This window comes from Micromesistius poutassou (genome assembly GCF_964030765.1).
Source record: "Micromesistius poutassou genome assembly, chromosome: 21".
NCBI lineage: Eukaryota > Metazoa > Chordata > Actinopteri > Gadiformes > Gadidae > Micromesistius > Micromesistius poutassou.
Window position 1 is genome coordinate 14,459,441 of NC_140291.1, and position 16,231 is coordinate 14,475,671.

A 16,231-nucleotide genomic window follows, 5' to 3' on the forward strand; every position below is an offset into this window, starting at 1 on the left:
TGTGAAAGGGTAAAGAGAAAATGAGAGAGATTGGTTTGCCAATATGAGTCTAAAGATAGATGGTCAGAGAGAGAGGTGGCAGGAGCCTCAGAAAAAAGTATACTCTTGTGTGAATGAAAAATTCAACAGTGCCATAACTGGGCGCCATCTTGTTGAACAGTATAAACAGTAATAAAAAAAAAGTAAAGTAATAATAAAATAAAGTATAAACTAACAGCCAGGACAAAGCATGGCCAAGACTCTGCAGGAAGTTATTATTATAGGAACGATGCTCATGACCTTGGATCTTTTGGTAGGAATTGAACGTATTTGCTTTGAATCTCTATTGAAGAAATGTTACTGGTGGTGTCCCACTGTTGTGGCTTTAGAGACTACGCTCGACATGAGGCGGTAGATATACTGAGAAGCAGCACCAGTATCCCACCATAGAAAACTTTGACACAGAATATGATATAGGAATAGGAAAATGTATCTTTAATCTTTATATTTAATATCACAGTGTTTTCCGGTTTCTCTTCTTTTATGTTGTTAATGTTTTGCCTGTGTGTGTGTGTGTGTGTGTGTGTGTGTGTGTGTGTGCGTGTGTGTGGTGCGTGTGCTTACATGGTGCCTGCATGTATGTGCGTGTGCGTGTGTGCGTGTGCGTGTGCGTGTGTGCGTGTGTGTGTGGTTCAGGTGTTCTCTGGTATCTTCACGGCGGAGATGCTCCTGAAGATCATCGCTCTGGACCCCTACTACTACTTCCAGACTGGCTGGAACATCTTCGACAGCATCATCGTGTGTCTCAGCCTCATGGAGCTGGGCCTGTCCGACGTGGAGGGCCTCTCCGTCCTCCGCTCCTTCAGACTGGTGGGACGCACACACACCTGCACACACACACACACACACACACACACACACAAACACAAACACACACACACACACACAGATAGACTGTCTGACAGATTGACAGACGGAGCCACTGATACACTTTTTTGTTGAATATGTTTTATCACAAAATACCAATTTAGATCTTCATATATTTTTATATCAATCTTAATTTCTTTCTTTCTTTCAAGTTCCTCCCATCATTCCCTTTATCTTTGAATCATTCACTCTCCTTACTCTCTCTCTCTCTCCCTCTCTCTCTCTCTCTCTCAGCTGCGTGTGTTCAAGCTGGCTCGCTCCTGGCCCACCCTCAACACGCTCATCAAGATCATCGGTAACTCCATGGGTGCCCTGGGGAACCTCACGCTTGTTCTCGCCATCATTGTCTTCATCTTTGCTGTGGTCGGCATGCAGCTCTTTGGCAAGAACTACCAGGTACTGCTCACTCGCCATCTGACCCCACCCTCTGACCCCGCCCTCTGACCTTGCCCCCTGACCCCACCCTCTGACCCCGCCCTCTGACCCCGCCCTCTTATCCCCCCCTCTGACCCCGCCCTCTGACCTCTGTCCCCCTCTCTCCGCCTGGAAACCTGGGAGGAACAGAACCTTCTTGTTTTAGTCTCAGCTGAACCAAAGAGAAGCCGTTGCTTATACAGATATTCATGATCATCAGTAACGGTAGTGTATGCTGTTTCAGAGGGTAAAAGTGGATGAAGAGGAATTCTGAATGAGATAATGGTGTCAAAGTGTAATGTATGGTGTGTGAGTTTAAAAGAGGATTGAGGAATTTCAGAATACAAGACCACACTGTCTGGCACAACCCTCTATAAAATCTGAAGCATACAAATGAATGAATGAATAGCCATGAACTCATGAAGTATGCCCAGGTAGACTCCATTACCCCCTTGCTTCCTATTGGCTAAGCTATCAGGGCCCAGAAGGCATGCGGAGACACAAAATGGGATCTTTGATCTTTCAAGAATTGTTTGGAGAGTGCAAAAGCGACTAAGCAGGCATGTTAGCCAATAACACGCTTTGTAGAACGGAGAAATATGATGACAACTCAAATAACAAGGTTAAAAGGTGAGAAAAAAACACATGCCACAGTGTCTCAATAACTCTCAGTCTCAGTCTGACTACAAGTGTCTCCAATAACATGTCTCAGGCTGACTAGGAATGTCTTCAATAACTTGTTTCAGTCTCACTAGGATTGTGTCTTCAGCAGCGTGTCTCTAGGAGTGTCTCTAGAAGTGTGTCCAGTAGTGTCTCTATGAGTGTCTCCAGGAGTGTCTCTAAGGCCCAGTCCCATTTCTCTCCCTTTAACAAGAATACTTGCTTTGAGTGCCCTTAGCTGCAAGTCAGCTACAGAGATGGCTAGCGTTCAAGGGTTGATTTTGAGGGAAAAACAGCACTCCCCCTTGCTCCCTTAAGTATTGGGACACCCTACCCCTTTGCGGGAAGGCACAAAATCTAGGGTTAGGGCTCAAATCTAGGAGAAGGGGGAGAATTGGGAAAGGGCCTAAGTGTCTCTAGGAGTGTCTCCTGGAGTGTCGCTAGGAGTGTCTCTAGGAGTGTCTTCAGCAGCATGTCTCTAGCAGTGTCTTCAGCAGCATGTCTCTAGGAGTGTCTCTAGGACTATGCCTGTGTGCAGGCGGAACTACGTCAGTTGTTTGGGAGGTCAGCTTTCAGAGTCTCATCCATCCTTTCCTGGCAGAAGAAATCCCAGTCAAAGTGTCCTTGAGCAGTCACTTAACCTGTAGCTGCTCCAGCGGAGGGTCATGCGGAGGCTGGATGAATGATGCCTGATAAAATACTCTGAGTGGGAGTAGTATATAGAGTTGAACATTTAAAGGCAGTCCAATTACTCCTTTTCTCTCGTCCCTGCATGGAAATACTGAATGAATTATGAGCAATTGCAAGGCAAGTATGTAAACGTGATTGTGAATAATAAGTGTATTTTGTGGGACATCCAAATGGCATCACATCACATCACAAAAAAATGTTCTTTCCATAAAAATTGTATATCACATTTGTTTTCGTCCTTTTATCCCTCCCTAATCATTTCCACTCTTCTCTCCTCATCCTCCCCTTCTCCCCCCTCTTCTCCCCTCCTCTCCACTGCCCTCCTCTCCTCCCTTCTCCTCCCCATTCCTCTCCTCTCCCCCTCCTCTCCTTTCCCCTCTTCTCCTCTCCCCTCCTTGCCTCTCCTCTGCCCTCCTCTCCTCCCCTCCCATCTCCTCTTCTTTCCTCTTCTCTCGCTCTCTCCCCTCCTCTCCCCTCCCTTCTCTCCTCTCCTCTCCCCTCCTCTCCTTTCCCCTCCCCTCCCCTCCTCTCCTCCCCACTCCTCTTCTTTCCTCTCCTCTCGCTCTCCCTGCTCCTCTCCCCTCCTCTCCTCTCGCCTCTCTCCCCACTCCTCTCCTCTCCTCCCTTCCTCTCCTCCCCACTCCTCTTCTTTCCTCTTCTCTCGCTCTCCCCGCTCCTCTCCTCTCCTCCCCTTCCCTTCCTCTCCTCTCCTCTCCCCTCCCTCCTCTCCTCCCCTCCCCTCCTCTCCTCTCCTCCCCTCTCCTCTCTTCTCCCCTCCCCTTCCCTCCTTTCCTCTCCTCTCCCCTCCTCCCCTCTCTTCTGCTGTCCTTCTCTGTAGGACTGTGTGTGTAAGATCTCAAAAGACTGTGTACTTCCCCGCTGGCACATGAAGGACTTCTTTCACTCGTTCCTCATCGTGTTTCGCGTTCTGTGTGGCGAGTGGATCGAGACCATGTGGGACTGCATGGAGGTGGCGGGCCAGCCGCTCTGCATCCTGGTCTTCATGCTGGTCATGGTCATCGGGAACCTGGTGGTGAGTCTCCCCTGATCAGCTGTGTGTGTGTTACTCACCGCCGTTTCTCCTTGATAAATAAATAAATAAACTCTGTAATCCGAACTCACCCCTGGCTCCACACACACACTGCTAGTGACTGGGTGGGTTAGCAACGAGATAAGCGATTATGATTGGCTAAGGCAGAGTCATGTTTCATGGTAGCCAATCGGAGCCAGTGTTTTTACACACAAGCCAGGCCACGCGCACCACACACACACCAAAGAGCTTCGAAGAAGCAGCAGAGATGACGAGTCCGGAGCAATCCGATGAAAAGTTGATATTTTCAAGGTGGAGATATAAGCACTACTTCATTGAGGTCAAAGGCAAGAACGTGCATGTAAAGTGTACATTATGTCCAGGAGCGAAGACTTTGTAGACGAATCTAATGAAGAATCTCACGACACACACATCTATAAAGCTACTTTTTTTTTTTTCTCTCTCTTTCTCTCTCTCTCCCTCTCTCTCTCTCTCTCTCTCTCCCTCACTCTTTTTGTGGGGGTGCATGAGGGAATTTTGGTTGATTCAATGTTTGGTCAACAGATGATATGTGAGGCAATACTTTGTTTAGTCACCAAACTAAAGACAAATCAAACCAGGGAGCCATGAGGAGGGGTGTTGAGTGAAGTCCTCAGCGAGGGCAGAGTAGTGAACCGTGCAGCCCAGTCCAACTCTGTGGACACAAACTGGGGAGAAAGTCACGCACACTGTGGAGACACTCACACACACTGGGGAGACACTCACACACACTGTGGAGACACTCACACACACTGTGGAGACACTCACACACACTGTGGAGACACTCACACACACTGTGGAGACACTCACACACACTGTGGAGACACTCACACACACTGTGGAGACACTCACACACACTGTGGAGACACTCACACACACTGTGGAGACACTCACACACACTGTGGAGACACTCACACACACTGTGGAGACACTCACACACACTGTGGAGACACTCACACACACTGTGGAGACACTCACACACACTGTGGAGACACTCACACACACTGTGGAGACACTCACACACACTGTGGAGACACTCACACACACTGTGGAGACACTCACACACACTGTGGAGACACTCACACACACTGTGGAGACACTCACACACACTGTGGAGACACTCACACACACTGGGGAGACACTCACACACACTGTGGAGACACTCACACACACTGTGGAGACACTCACAGGTTGATGAAGTCAGAAGAGCTCTTCTTTAATGTGGTTTATACAGTTTGCTGAATAGCTCTGATAATATAATATACCTAATATAATATAATACAATTATCTATTTTTCATTGAATAGTGTGTATACAGCATATGAACCACCTAACATTGTGCTACATTTAACAGAAACGTTTAAGACTAAGTGCTTCTGGGACATGTAAAGACTTTATTTATGCTGTAGCCTCTCTCTCTCTCTCTCTCTCTCTCTCTCTCTCTCTCTCTCTCTCTCTCTCTCTCTCTCTCTTCATTCTTTCAGCCAGTAATTCTTACTGTTTGCATATTCGTGTGTGTGTGTGTGTGTGTGTGTGTGTGTGTGTGTGTGTGTGTGTGTGTGTGTGTGTGTGTGTGTGTGTGTGTGTGTGTGTGTGTGTGTGTGTGTGTGTGTGTGTGTGTGTGTGCGTGCGTGTGCAGCAGGACTTCCCGTCTGGCCCGTCACTTTGACTTAGAGAAGAGAGAGTCCTACTTTGTTTAGATCACTGCCTGGAAATCATACACACTCCCACGCGCACACACACACACACACACAGACACACACACACACCCAGCTTCTCCATTGGTGGATCCCTGTGAACAGAACTCACAACACGCTGGCTACCGAAGCTTCCTCGGACACTCAACATGAAGCCATGTTTGACCCTGCAGAATGGGGGCAGAGAGACCGCCTTCAGACCCCCTAGAGGAGGAGAGACCGCGTTAAGACCCCCTAGTAGAGGTCAGACCCCCTAGAGGAGGAGAGACCGCGTTAAGACCCCCTAGTAGAGGTCAGACCCCCTACAGGAGGAGAGACCGCGTTAAGACCCCTAGAGGAGGAGAGACCGCGTTAAGACCCCCTAGTAGAGGTCAGACCCCCTAGAGGAGGAGAGACCGCGTTAAGACCCCTAGAGGAGGAGAGACCCCCTAAAGGAGGAGAGACCCCCTAGAGGAGGAGGGACCACCCAGAGGAGGAGATCGCCTTCAGACCCCCCAGCGGAGGCCCTTGGTTCTGCTGGACGGTACCACGTACCATTCCGTCTCTCTCTCTCTCTCTCTCTCTATAACTAGCAGTGCTGATTGGTTAAGATGAGGTGGTGATTGGATCTATCTCCCCGGTATGGAGTCATAATTCTCCATCAGTCCAACTCTCTCTCTTACCTCCCCTCCCCCAACTCCCCCTTTCTCCTTCTCCTCTCCATCTGCCTCTCTCTTTTTCTATGACCTAGCACGTATACATGGAGAGTCATAATCGGGTAACAAAACGAATAAGACCTCAACAGGACACACCTTTAAACATCTTTATCCGATCTACTTCGCACAAAAATCGGCACATGAACGGACAAGCTAAAGGATTAAGACGGATAAGAACACCAAGTCGTTAATAGTCTGGTCTCTACCTGCATGTACACAGCATCGTTTCGGAGTTCGCATTCTGCGCATGCTCGAGATCTTTTCCCGGGGCCATGAGCCGGAAGTAGAAGGAGACGGAATACGTGTTGTTGTCGCCATCGGAAAACGAGAAACAGCGATTTATTTAAAATAGACATTGAGACACAATAATGGACGCTATAGGACAGTGATCATGATTTGCTTCAATATCATAATAACAACAATGGGTAAGCTTGTAAGCTTAGGCCCTGCAAGTCAGGATGTAGGCTATGAATCTGAATGAATAGTAGGTAATAGGTAGGTAGTGGCCATCTCCAAAATGCACCAGAATACAGGAAATCAATCATCATCAATTTTTTTCTATTACTGCGCCCCACCAACAATTTTTATCACCAGCCGCCACTGGTGTGTGTGTGTGTGTGTGTGTGTGTGTGTACGTGCCTGTGTGTGTGTGTGTGTGTGTGTGCATGTGTGTGTTGGTGTGTTTGTGTGATGTGTAATTAGTGTCAGTGTATATCATGTCAGAACACGGAACAACTTCCAGTGAGCCTGAAAGGAAAGAAGGATGAAAGACAGAAGGAAAAGGAAAAAGAGCTAGGCTATAATTCACAAAATTTAAATAAGCATTTTTCATCTATCTATCTATCATATATCTATTTATATATTTATCCATCTATCTATCTATCTATCTATCTATCTCTGTGTGTGACAGGTTAGTATAACCCATCCATTCATGTATTTAGCTTAATGGGTCTCATGGATATTTAACGACAGGACTTAATAGATTAGACTCCTTGTTCACTACCCTGACACACTTAATAGGCTTCCTTTATCACCGTAAGGAAACTCAATCCCCTACTCCGCTGGTGTGTGTGCATGCATGTGTGTGTGTGTGTGTGTTGTGTATCTGTGTGTGTGTGTGTGTGTGTGTGTGTTTGTGTATGAAGTATGTGCTTGTGTGTACTTCATACAGCGTGTAGACATGTGTAAAGATTTGATTGCCTTTAGGAGCATATGCTAGTTGTTTTCATAAATGAGATAACTAATTGTGTTAGTAACAATTTAATAGAAACAAGTCCTGATTGGTTGATTCTCCTGTCCGTCAACTTTAAAACCATTAACCAGACATAGTTTGGCTTTAAAAGGGTGTGCAATCTTTTTTTAATAACAGACACATCTGCCATTCAACGGTTCAGATTCAATGCACTACAAATCCAACATCAGAAACAGTGAAATACACTCAAAAATACAATCAACCGCACGCTATCAACCCCACAGACACGCTATCAACCACACACTATCAACCCCACACAGACACGCTATCAACCACACACTATCAACCCCACACTGACACACTATCAACCACACACTATCAACCCCATACTGACACACTATCAACCCCATACTGAAACACTATCAACCCCACACGGACAGGTTCAATGCTCAATGCTCTGCAGAAAATTGTTTTAATTCCAGTCTATTAAGTTGATGTCACCTCATCTTGTCATGGCATCATCCCCTTCCTGTTGTATATTATTATCCAATAAGGGACGTCAGGGTTTATTACTGGTCTGTTACGTTGTGTGTTGTTTATAACAGAAAAACAATATGGAGAGCAAAGCGTATGTTGAAGGACTGCCCTTCCATGACCAATATGTATTGAGTTCCGTCCCTTTTAATGCCATGTTTGAAACGATGAGAAGACTGGACAGATGTTCAGACTTAAACCAGCGTGAAGCACATCCAACATCATCGAGATGCTCAATGATGACCAGGATGAGTCCATGACTCTCGTCGCTTGGACACAACCTCCCCATCCCCTCAATGTAAAGAGATTCTTTATTTCAACATTGATATAAACAAGATGTTTAGCTGAAGTTATTCTAACAATGTTGAAAACTAGAATCTGAACCTGAACTTTATATCTCTCCCTCTTGCTCCACTATCTCTCTATTTCTCTCTCCTCCATCTCTCTCTCTCCCTCTCTCTCTATATCTCTCTCTCACCCCCTCTCTCACTCTCTTCCCTCTTTCTCTCTCCATCTTTCTCTCCTTGTCACTTTTCTGTAACTCCTTTCTGTTAATTTCACGCCATTGTTCACCCTCCTCCCTCTCTATTTCTCCCCTCTCCCTATCTCGCTCCCTCTATCTCTCTCTCCTCTCTCCCTCTATCTCTCTCTCCCTCTCTCTCCTCTATCTCTCCTCCTCTCTCTCTCTCTCCCTCTATGTCTCTCTCCCTCTCTTGGCCGGGTGCAGTAGGGAACACCAGCTGGTGAATTCATTTTCACACACACACACACACACACACACACACACACACACACACACACACACACACACACACACATACCTCCCTGCTGGCTACGATGGCACTGGCCTATTTCAGAGTGGTTGTGAAGAGCTGATCTGTGGTGTCAGACGGCTGAGCAGCTGTAGCATGTAGTGCCCCGCTGCTAACAGAGCAGCTAACAGTCTCTCAACTTGACCACAGCTCCCTGGCCGTCTCGTGGCTGCTCCTCACGCCTTCCACTTCACCTTCTAAACAAGTCCACTTTATTAAAGTCCACTTTATTAAAGTCCACTTAATTTAAGTACACTTTATTAAAGTACACTTTATTAGTGAAGCCCTAAAGTTACAGGGAAGGGAAGAAACCTTGATTAGAACACTACCTTGATTAAGAACACCACCTTGAGAAGAAATCCCTGTAAGAATGAAGGTTTTTCTTCAATAATTGTCACCCCTCTCTCTCTCTCTCTCTCTCTCTCTCTCTCTCTCTCTCTCTCTCTCTCTCTGGCTTTGTGCCGTGGCCATTTTATGCTTGTATTTGCGTCTGTGTGTGTCTCTATTGTATGCGTTGAGTGTGTTGGTGTGTTGGTGTGTGTGCGTCTGTTTGTGTATCTGTATTGTGTGTGTGCGTCTGTGTGTGTGTTAAGTGCGGGGGCAGTCTGCCTCCCCAAGCTAATTGGTCCGATCCACTTAACAAGTTAAACGAGGTGAACGGGGCTCAGGTGGTCTGCCTGAGCTCACACACACACACACACACACACACACACAAGCAGATGGACACGGACATTCACAGATGGAGACAGAAGTCAACACGTTGCACACATATTGAGACTCAGATTCTGATGAAGGAATACAAATCAAACCACTGCTAACAGACAGGGCACAGTTTTAATGACAAACAGAAGCACACACCCAGCACACACCCCATTATATTGGATTGTTTTCAACGTGACTTCATTCTGGTTTTCAGTTCATTGTGAACTCTAATTTACCCACGAAGAGCTATAAGATGATGAGTCAATCATCTCATGCTACTTGTCAGCACAATTTGATCCTGAATGTAGTCATAGTACACACAGCTCTGTAACAATGGACGGAGGGGGGGCATGTGGACAGTCGACAGTCATTCAGCAGAGACAAAGCCTAATTAAGGATGAGAGAGAAGGAAGGTTATTGGCTAAATCTGCTGTACAGGAAGCCTGGTCGACCAATCAATATCATCGATATATTAATGACGGCTAGACTGGAATCTCACATCTGTCAGACGTTGACACTGATGTTTTGCAAACAATACACACAAACACACACACACACACACACCAATACAAACACATACACACACACATACACTGCCTTGCAGCAGGGCGCGTGGGGATCTCTTTATCTTACATCATCTACAGTTGGGAAATAAAGGTTAGCTTGGATTTGTTATTTCTTGTGTTGCCAGCCGTGAGAATTATAACAAAAGCACAGTGTCACTCTCTTTATTATTGTGCATAGGAATGCACAATCTTGATATCCCTTTTCCGTTATTCTTCTTCCGACCAAACTTGTGCAATTAATGTGGCCAAAACTACCAATCCAATCGATTCCATTCAACATCTGTCACAAAGGTCTAGGTCCATACATCTGGGCAATGACTTTTCATATTTATAAACTTTATACTTTTTGAGATATTCTACTTTTAAAATACTATTTTCTACAATGGAAGTCAATGGGAGGACGGTGGAACCGTCCGCCTATTCTCTGACACTTATTACTATAGACTTCGTAACTTGGTCAATTTTTTATCGTTAACCTTCTTTCAAAGGTTTAACAAATCAAGACACTTTAAGTTGTCTGCCTCGTTTTCAGTTGGTCTCATTGGTTTACGCTGAGGGAGGAGCGCAAGGACGTGCAGGCAGTGTTGCCAGATTAGGCAAATAATTTTTTCGACGTTCAGTTGCCAGATTGGGCAATTTCAGCTGGTTTTAAAAAGAAGAATTATTATAATTCTTTCTACATACATCAATCAATACCATACCTTTCATATGGCATATTGTTTGTGCAGTTAGTACCACTATTACTTCAGCTACTGCTACTACTAATACTACTACTACTACAGCTGCTACTACTACTACTACCATTACTACTACTACTACTACTACTACTACTACTACTACTACTACTACAGCTAGTATCACTACTACTACCATCTTCCAGCTTTGACAGTATTACAGTTTAGCTTCCAGCTTTTGTAACAATGTATTTCAGCACTTTGCTTCTTCAGGTAATGCAATTCAGCGTCAGTCAGTTTTGGATTTCAGCTTCCAGGTTTTTCAGCAGTGCACTGCAACACATATGACCTTTCAGATTCTTCAGTTCAATTCATTTTACATTTCTGCATTTTTAGCAATGCTTTACGCTTTTCATTCAGCTGTCACTTTATTTGTTTCCAACTATTACATTTTTTTTATGGTGTGCATGTTTACATTGTTTACTCCATTTAGACTTTTGAACTCTGTTCAAATCCCTTCACTTGATTTAAGCCATTTAACATTTCTTTACGTCTTAATCTATGTGGCTTTATTAAAACATATTTTCAACCTCACTTTGTACTACAGCACTCACCGCATTTTCTGCAGGAAATTTATTTTCTAATATTGACTGTGATTTACATTTTAAGAAGCATATCTAACTACCTCCCTCATCTTACCCACAGAAAACAGATAATTGTTCAAAGGTTGTGCAGTTGTGCTATTTTCAGTGTCTGATTTCTGTCCAACCATAACTCAACTCATCCACACTCAACTATCCATCTTTGCATTGGCTATACACCCCTCAGCTAAATTTAACTGAAATATGGTTATGATTCTTAGCAGATGCCTTTATCCAAAGCGACATGCAAAAAGGCACAGTAATCCCTTATGCGTTGGATTACATTTTCTATCTTATTTCACTCTCTCACTCACAGACACACACAAACACAAACAAACACACACACACACACACACTGATGAGGAGAAACTTATTTTTAGGACACGTTGGCCAGGATACATTCAGTGAGACAATGGGTGAACAAGATTCTTACAGGGAAATGTTTGCATTGTGGGAAGTGAATACAAAGGTAACAAAGGTGAGTGGGAGTGAACATCGTTGAGAGTTTAGGATTGGCAGAGGCCAAGTTAAACTGCAATACACTATGGGGGAAGTGTACTGCAAGTCTGCAAGCAAGGCTACAACAGTTAAAGGAATCTACACAACAATGAAGTCAGTCGATTGGCCTCGATCGGAGTATCAGACTTCGTGGCTACACTGGGAATGCAAATGACAACAATCTTAATAGCACACACACACACACACACAGACCAATACACATGCATGCACGCACACACACACACACACATATCTGGATAAAGAAAAAAAGCTAGGGTTATTGTGGGTGTTGTATTTCCGTGAAGCGTAATGCGACGTTCACACCAAAAAATAATTTGGTTGCCTGTTTGCGTGGTCTCCTGAGATTGCTCACGTGAGTAGTCACAAATCACCATCATGATTTGAATGGAACGTTGCATTTTAAATGTTGACACCAAAGTTTCTAGAGAGTGCGCAGCGCGCCGATCACTGAATGAATGAATGACACCTGCGGAATCAGAGAAAGTCTGCCCTCTTTGTGGCGCAAAGCATGTTTCAGAAATCAGCACATTTAAATAAATGCTATAGTTGTCACACAGACACATGCTATTTTTTATTTTTGTAATATGGAATTATTTCAGGGGAGAAAATGCCGTGAAACAATGTATGCACGGTGCGTTCGGGATTAGGACTGATATAGCATATGTCGGCCTAGACCTAATCAATTGTGTTTTAATATTTGTAGCATTCATATTAGTCTATTCTTTTCGTAGGCTACTCTACTGTTGGCCTTGATGGGGAGATATTTTTTTGCTGCCACAAAATATAGTTTAATCCAACAACATTCCTGCGTCTCCCCCTTCTACCGAGCCCATTTCAGCACCGTGTCAGTAGACAGCTACAATCCTACGACGTCGTAAGAGCAGAGCACGCACGTTCATGTTAAGATGAGTTTCGGGAAACGCTCCCCTAAAATTAAAGATGCATCGTGAGATCCATTGTACGAGCATGGATCCATCGTTATCGGGAAACGGGGCCCAGGAGTGGAGTCCACAATCAGAGAGAAATACTTTGCCTGCTGTATCTCTGCAGCTATGGTAGCTTTCACTTTTTCACCCATTTGCTGGATCAATTCCTCGCATGTAGTGGATGAGAGGTAAGATGTAATGCCCTTACCCTTCTGCCCATACTTGCTAACATGCTCAGCAAAAAAAGGATCAAAATTAGTAATGACCTCTAGAATGCCAAGATAGTTGCCATTATGTGGAGAACCAAGTAACTCATCATCACCAAAAAAGGCGAAAAGGCAGCCCTCGTTCACAGAGAAATTTAATCACAACAATCACATGTTTTAAAACATCTGACCAGTAGCGTTTTTCACCCTCTAGCTGCTGCACTAACCTAGCATTTACAGTTCCCCTACCAGTGACAGAGGAGCGCTGACACAATGCTAACATATTAGTCGTATGCCGCAAGCTTTTCTCATGGTCATGCACACGTTCTGAGTGTTTCCAATCTGAAAATTGAAAACACTTGAAAATTGATTTTTTTGAGGAAAAGAGCATGCACGCAAAACAAAACACATTCCCTGTGGAGGGCGAGTACAGCAACCATTCCCTTGCAACTTTCTCACCATTTGGGAGATGGCAAGTGAACAAATCATTGGAGAGAGAGCGGGTTTTACCTCCTAAACCCATCACGGAGGGATGCAGGGTATGTGTTCCTCCGGTTTTGGAAAGCAGCACTCTTTCGGTGAGAACAGAGCGAGCCTTTTCGTTGAACTCGCCCCATAAACGGATCACACTCTTTATACATCCAATCTTCCTGAGATTCAGAAAAAATACAGCAGCTAGCTGCAGACTGCGGCCAGCTACTACAGCAACCAGCCTCAGGAGGCAGGTCAGCTCCCAAGTCGTTGACAGTTTGCATTTCAAGTTGCTGTTGTTGCTGAACAACTCAACAACACCGGTGTTGGTGGCAGTGTTGTGTTTGACGAAAAATGTGTCAATAGATGGCACACTTTTTAAAAGTAAAGCCTCCCTTCCTTCTTTTTCTCTCTTCCTTTTACGTTTGCTACATCCACTTTCATTCATCTTGGCTAATGGCTGATAACTGACAGTGTGGTAGTGTGGTAAAAAAATGGGCGGGTACAACAACAAAACATTGTGACGCTAATGTTATTTAGGTAAAATAGTGCTGCAGGGCGGACAAGGCAACGTAGTAGAGAAATTGTCAGGCAGTTACTATATTTGTTAACCAATGAATCACATCATTCTGTTGGAATGTAAAATTAAATAAAAAATAAAAAAAACGATCTGCAAGGCGGGCCTCTCTATGGGCGGGCCCCTGGGCCTGTGCCCAGAAAACCCATTGGTTAATCCGGCCCTGGTGGGATACGTTGGGCCGTGAAGGATCCAGCCGGTGGAGCTTCAAATCCGGGAAAAGAAGGCTGCATTTCTTGTCCGCATTTGAAGGAGCCTTGTAAATGGGACAGCCTTCAGACGCAATCGGTCTTCAAATGCATCCTTCAAAGGATGCGGCCCCTGAATTGAGACACGCCTTCGTCAGGCATAGAGGTCAAGCCTTCAGCCACTTGCATAAACAGAACTTTCGGTTTCATAACCTTCAAAATAAAAGCCTTTAAAGGATGATATGAGGCACAAACCAGATCACACTCACTCAACATGTGGAGACTTATTAACCTTAATAAGCATAAAAAATTCTTAGTAAAGGTTTAACAATGACATAATGACATAAATGGGTTTGTAATGTGTTTATTAACAACTATAAGAAACTCATGAGACTATTATTAATGTTATTAAGCAATCAATAAATAGTTAACAAGTTTCTTCTAAGTGCTTATAAATGTCTTATAATCACACAATAAACATGTTCATGATGTTATTATTAACACTTATATATAGTCTTATTAACACCAATTAATGTTAATAAGCATATAATAAGTGTCTTATTACCTATAAACAAAAGCTTATTACAAGGACCTTAATATAAAGTGTTACCCTTTATAATATAATAAATAATATCACGGCCAAAAGCTGTGTGTGCCTACGGATGATAGTATGAATCTTAAAGACTGTGTTCTCCGATGACTCTGGTACTTCCACAACAAGTAAAGACTCGTAGTGGGGGTTATTTCGGCCATGATTGAGAAGGAATTGGGGTAGAGGAACTTTGGCTTTGACTCCCTGAAGTCCAGCTTGAACCGCGACATGGAGGGGAAAGGGATCCAGGAGTCCGCAAACGGCAACGATCCCTTTCTCCTCCATGTCACAGTTCAATCTGGACTTCAGGGAGTTAGAGTCTATACTTGTTGTGGAAGTACCAGAGACGTCGGAGAACACAACGCAGTCTTTAAGATTCATAATATCATTGGCGCACACAGCTTTTGGCCGTGATATTATATATTATATTATAAAGATATCTTTATATTATATTATATTATATAAGTCCGCAAACGGCAACAATCACTTTCCTCCATGCTGCAGTTCACTCTTGACTGCAGGGAGTGAAGTGAACACTGATTGGCTGTCACGACCAAGTATCACACGAATGTATACCAGGGCATTCATGCTGTGCCATTCATCAATTCGCGCCGCACGTTTTTCTCGCGACAAATTTGCCTCTAAACGCGTCTTTGCATTAGCTTTGTATGGAGTCGCGCCGCACCCTCTTTTTTGGTGTGAACGCAGCATAATGCTTAAATGAGGGTCCATATTGATCCAGTGGCCGGGAGGGTCAGTGTCATCAGGCCTGAATCTGGTGGATCCACTGCTGTTCTTCTTATGTAACAGCCAGCTGGGGACCACTATTGACTGGCCCTGCAGTGGCTCAGGGGACTCTCAGTTTGTGAGGCAAGTGTGTGTGGGTGAGTTAGTGTGTGTGTGTGTGTTTGTGTGAGTGTGCATGTGTGTGTGTGTGTGTGGGGAAGGGTGGGGTGTGTGTGTGTGTGTGTGCACACCTGTCTGTCTCTACTGTCTACCTGTCTGTCCCTCTTTCTGTATGTCCACCTGCCTGTCTGTCTGTCTGCCTCCCTCTCTAGCTTTCCCTGCCTGTCGGTCTGTCTACCTCTCAGTCTACCTGTCTGTCTGTCTGTGTGTCCAGGTGCTGAACCTGTTCCTGGCCCTCCTGCTGAGCAGCTTCAGCTCTGAGAACCTGTCCGCTCCAGACGACGACGGCGAGATGAACAACCTGCACATCGCCATCCACCGCATAACCAGGGGCCTGACCTGGTGCAGGGGACAGGTACCTGTCTGTCTGGCTGGCTGTCTGTCTGCTGTAGGGGACAGGGACCTGTCTGTCTGCTGCAGGGGACAGGGACCTGTCTGTCTGTCTGGCTGTCTGTCTGCTGTAGGGGACAGGGACCTGTCTGTCTGTCTGGCTGTCTGTCTGCTGTAGGGGACAGGGACCTGTCTGTCTGTCTGTCTGCTGCAGGGGACATGGACCTGTCTGTCTGTCTGTCTGTCTGTCTGCTGGAGGGGACAG

At 45.0% G+C, this 16,231-nt stretch overlaps 1 pseudogene across 1 annotated transcript in view; it reads left to right on the forward strand.

Moving 5' to 3' along the window:
* LOC311366855 (sodium channel protein type 5 subunit alpha-like) overlaps positions 1 to 16,231 on the forward strand; it is a 139,672-nt pseudogene that overhangs the window by 73,883 nt on the left and 49,558 nt on the right. Inside the window, exons 15-18 of the transcript in view lie at positions 676 to 849; positions 1,141 to 1,302; positions 3,509 to 3,703; positions 15,851 to 15,991. The product of the transcript in view is annotated as a sodium channel protein type 5 subunit alpha-like (transcript). The remainder of the gene's footprint in view (positions 1 to 675; positions 850 to 1,140; positions 1,303 to 3,508; positions 3,704 to 15,850; positions 15,992 to 16,231) is intronic.